Raw genomic sequence first — 5211 nt, forward strand, 5'->3', positions numbered from 1 at the left:
TTTACGATCATTAATCTAAATCCAATAAACTAAGAACACTCTGGCTATAGTATGATTACTTGAACTATATGTAGAGACATAAGAGTGGATCAAGTTCAAGTATATAGTCAAAATGATGTATAGTATAGGGATAAAGCTGAGTACCTTATTCTGAGGATACTATGGATGCGGTCCACTTTTATATATGAGATAAACAATGTGATCACTAAATTGTACATGTGGAGACATGTGAGTGGGGGCATCCTATGCGATGAGTATTGCATAAGATCGGACAATGAAGAAAATCACTCTCACTTTATGATGCCGTTTACTGTTGAGACTGATTTTTTCACTCAATGACGAAGGTAACTCAGCCTTAATCTTGAGCTAACTATGAACTTCTGTTTATTAAGAATTATCCTTAGATTTGCATGGGTAAGAGTTGCTTGAATTCGCCGACTCAATAAGCCTCCCATTTCAAGGGTAAGACTGGGTGAATATCTGGGGACATAGGGTGCAAGATAGAATTCATTTCTACCCGCTTTGAGGGATAGTAGAGAGGTTGTTCCCTTAAGTACTGAGTCTAGGTCTTTAGGGATTCGGTTTGGTGGTTGAACCACAAACCAATTGTTCATTAGAGGATCAGTGGGACTTAACGAACAAGAAGTAACTTTAGGGGTAAAAACGGTAAATTGACCCAACTCTGGTTACGAACAACCTGTGAAGGATCGACTTACTAATCATGGAGGAGCGAGGGGACACTAATGTCTGCTATTTGAGGAGCTTAGAGGAATACTGGAAAAGGAGTTCAATCAGTCTAACAAATAAGAGGATTAGGAAAGGAAGTTCGAAGTCTAAAGGGGATAAGGCTGAAGGTCATCTTCATCAGCTATGAACCTGGGAGCAAGACATAAAGGCTTTATGATCCTACCCGGGAACGAGCTCACGTGTCACGCAATATTGTCTTTGATGAGAACACCTTATGGTAGTGGAACGACGTGGTCGTGGCAGACCAAAACCCAGAACAATTCACAGTGGAGTACTTCGTCACCGAGCCGGGAGAAGGAGCACAACACCAGGCACTCTCACCGCTGCTAACAATTGCACTAGGCACGTCTACACAAACACCGAGCACAACTCTTGATGCGCCCCTTGAACTAGTGGAGTTCGCAACACCACGTACTATGGATTTAACGCTAGATGTCGATCACGATGATGGTCTAACGGCCAGGTAGAGGATTATTGAAGACCTACTAGGAGAAGGTGAACCACTGGGACTGGCGGCACGCGAGCTCGAAGAAAAGGTGTCGAATTGCATGCCATCAGCGCAGATGAACCGAACTCTTTCGCCGAAGTAGAGAACAACCCATGCTGGCTGAAGGCAATGCAGGAAGTGATGACGTCCATCACTGACAATAAGATGTGTTGTTTAGAGGATATGCCGTAAGGACACCGAGCCATGGTATTCAAGCTAAAGCATAACGAAGAGGGAGAAGTTTTGAAGCACAAGGCCCGTCTGGTGGTGAACGACTACGTCCAGAAGCAAGGGGTGGACTTCGAAGAGGTGTTCGCCGGTGGAAAGGTTGAAATCTGTTCGCCTGTTGCTGGCGATCGAGGGACATCACTCCTGGGAGGTCCACCACATGGACGTGAAGTCAGCTTCCCTCAACGAAGAGCTGAAGGAGACCGTCTACGTCCGACAACCACCTTGCTTCATCGATAACGACAACTCCGGCAAGGTACTGCACCTGCACAAGGCGCTCTACGGGTTTTGACAAGCACTACGAGCCTGGAACAAGAAGCTCGACAGTACCCTGTTATCGCTCAAGTTCAAGCATTGTGCCTCTAAGCATGGGATGTAGACGCGCGACCAAGGCGAGCAGTGGCTGATCGTGGAAGTGTACGTCGATGATCTCATAATCACTAGAGGCAACATGAAAGTTCTTGGAAGATTAAACAGGGAAATGTGAAAGCCTTCAAAATGAGCAACCTCGGCGCACTCAACTACTACCTTGGCATCGAAGTGCAGCAGAGTACTCGCCAATGGAGGCCTCACTCAAATTGACGAGAACCTTTCCCTGGTAGGGGCATTTAAAAACTGAGGCATGCATTATAATTGATCAACATCGATTTGTGATGGTCTTTGTACGAGAACTGTGATGGTCTTTGTACGAGAACTAACTAAACAATCATATTTTGACACTTTTAAAGTGTAGTGGTGAGTGGCCTCACTCAAATTGACGAGAACCTTTCCCTGGTAGGGGCATTTAAAAACTGAGGCATGCATTATAATTGATCAACATGGATTTGTGATGGTCTTTGTACGAGAACTAACTAAACAATCATATTTTGACACTTTTAAAGTGTAGTGGTGAGTTCACTATTCATATCAACCACGGAACGAGTTCTATTTCTTAGCGTTGAAAAGTTCGACACAAGTCCATAAACGGAGGTAGTAGATATTAACCACTTTGCCACGAGTTTTGCCTAACAATAAACATGGATGGATGTCAGAAGTGGGATTTGAACCCACGCCCTCTTACGAGGACCAGAACTTGAGTCTGACGCCTTAGACCACTCGGCCATCCTGACTACTAATTGTGCATTCATGAATTGGTTTGGGAGGGGAATTTATCATTCCGTATATGGGTGTGTAAACGTCTCCCAAGTAGACGCGTTTTAAAATTGTGAGGCTGACTACGGTATGTAACGGATTAAAATAGATAATATCTACTGGCTGTTGGAGAGAGGAACGAAACAATCCTAATAAGGGTGCGAAAACCTCTCCCTAATAGGCGCGTTTTAAAACTGTGAGGCCCATGGCAATACCTACTGGGCAAGAATGAACAATGTCTGGTAGCAGTGGGCTTGGACTTTTAAAAACGAAATCAGAGCTAGTCACTAGGCGATGTGCCAGTGAGGACGCTTGGCACTCAGAAGGGGTCGATAGTGAGATCCCACATCGACTAGAGAGGTAAAGAAACATTTCTTGCAAGGGTCTGAAAACCTATCCATAGTAGATTCGGTTTAAAACCGTGAGAGATACCGAGACGTAACGAACGAAAGCAGACAATATCAACTAACGGTGGTCTTGGCTTGTAATAAAATATTGGCTGGAATAGCTCAGTTTGCACCAGGTTGGAGGTTCAAGCCCTCCTTCTAGCGATGTGTGAATGAAGCGTGCATTATAATTGTGTTTGGTACTTCTCCCTGGTACAAATTTTCAATCAACATCGATTTGGGATGGTCTCATATACGAGAACTGACAAAACAATCATGTTTTGACGCTTTTAATGTTCACAACTGATATCCACCACGGAACGAGTTCCATTTCTTAGCGTTGAAAAGTTAGACACGAGCCCATAACGGTGGTAGTAGATATTATCCACTTTGCCACGAGTTTTGCCTAACCAATAAACATCGATGGAGGTCAAAAGTGGGATTTGAACCCACGCCCTCTTACGAGGACCAGAACTTGGCTGACACGTTTTAAAACTGTTAATATCTACTGGCTGTTGGAGAGAGAAACGAAACAATCCTATTAACGAAACAATCCTAATAAGGGTTCGAAAACCTCTCCCTAATAGGCGCGTTTTAAAACTGTGAGGTCCATGGCAATACCTACTGGGCAAGGACGAACAATGTATGCTGGCAGTGGGCTTGGACTTTTACAAATGAACACAGAGCTAGTCACTAGGCGATGTGCCAGTGAGGACGCTTGGCACTCAGAAAGGGTCGATAGTGAGATCCCACATCGATTAGAGAGGTGAAGAAATATTTCTTACAAGTGTCTGAAAACCTATCCATAGTAGATACAGTTTAAAACCGTGAGGGAGATACCGAGACGTAAAGAACGAAATCAGACAATATCAACAAATGGTGGTCTTGGATTGTAACAAATGATTGGTTGGAATAGCTCAGTTGGTTAGAGCGTGTGGCTGTTAACCACAAGGGCCGGAGGTTCAAGCCCTTCTCTTAGCGATGTGTGAATGAAGCATGCCTTATAATTGTGTTTGGTGCTTCTCCTCCCTAGTAGAAATTTTCAATCAACATCGATTTGTGATGGTCTCGTGAACGAGAACTAACTAAACAATCATGTTTTGACACTTTTAAAACGCAGTGCTGAGTTCAATTTATATCCACCACGGAACGAGTTCCATTTCTTTGCGTTAAAAATTTCAACACAATCCCATAACGGTTGTTAGTAGATATTATCCACTTTGGCACGAGTTTTGCCTAACAATAAACATGGATGGATGTCAGAAGTGGGATTTGAACCCACGCCCTCTTACGAGGACCAGAACTTGAGTCTGGCGCCTTAGACCACTCGGCCATCCTGACCACTAATTGTGCATTCCTGGATTGGTTTGGGAGGGGAATTTATCATTCCGTATATGGGTGTGTAAACGTCTCCCAAGTAGACGCGTTTAAAAACTGTGAGAATGACGACGATAGGTAACGGATTAAAATAGATAATATCTACTGGATGTTGGAGAGAGGAACGAAACAATCCTAATAAGGGTTCGAAAACCTCTCCCTAATAGGCGCGTTTTAAAACTGTGAGGTCCATGGCAATACCTACTGGGCAAGGACGAACAATGTATGCTGGCAGTGGGCTTGGACTTTTACAAATGAACACAGAGCTAGTCACTAGGCGATGTGCCAGTGAGGACGCTTGGCACTCAGAAAGGGTCGATAGTGAGATCCCACATCGATTAGAGAGGTGAAGAAATATTTCTTACAAGTGTCTGAAAACCTATCCATAGTAGATACAGTTTAAAACCGTGAGGGAGATACCGAGACGTAAAGAACGAAATCAGACAATATCAACTAATGGTGGTCTTGGATTGTAGCAAATGATTGGTTGGAATAGCTCAGTTGGTTAGAGCGTGTGGCTGTTAACCACAAGGGCCGGAGGTTCAAGCCCTTCTCTTAGAGATGTGTGAATGAAGCATGCCTTATAATTGTGTTTGGTGCTTCTCCTCCCTAGTAGAAATTTTCAATCAACATCGATTTGTGATGGTCTCGTGAACGAGAACTAACTAAACAATCATGTTTTGACACTTTTAAAACACAGTGCTGAGTTCACAATTGATATCCACCAAGGAACGAGTTCCATTTCTTAGCGTTGAAAAGTTCGACACAAGCCCGGTAGTAGATATTATCCACTTTGGTACGAGTTTTGCCTAACAAAATAACATGGATGGATGTCAAAAGTGGGATTTGAACCCA

General features: G+C 43.7%; 2 non-coding genes across 2 annotated transcripts; both read right to left on the minus strand.

The window, feature by feature from the left end:
* Nucleotides 1–2487: 2487 nt before the first annotated feature.
* On the minus strand, nt 2488–2571 carry TRNAL-CAA. The gene has a single exon. It is a non-coding gene; the product is annotated as a tRNA-Leu (tRNA).
* A 1665-nt stretch (nt 2572–4236) lies between these two features.
* TRNAL-CAA lies at nt 4237–4320 on the minus strand. Its single transcript has one exon. It is a non-coding gene; the product is annotated as a tRNA-Leu (tRNA).
* Nucleotides 4321–5211: the final 891 nt, after the last annotated feature.

This window comes from Cucurbita moschata, unplaced genomic scaffold (genome assembly GCF_002738365.1).
Source record: "Cucurbita moschata cultivar Rifu unplaced genomic scaffold, Cmos_1.0 Cmo_Scf00331, whole genome shotgun sequence".
NCBI classification, from domain to species: Eukaryota; Viridiplantae; Streptophyta; class Magnoliopsida; order Cucurbitales; family Cucurbitaceae; genus Cucurbita; species Cucurbita moschata.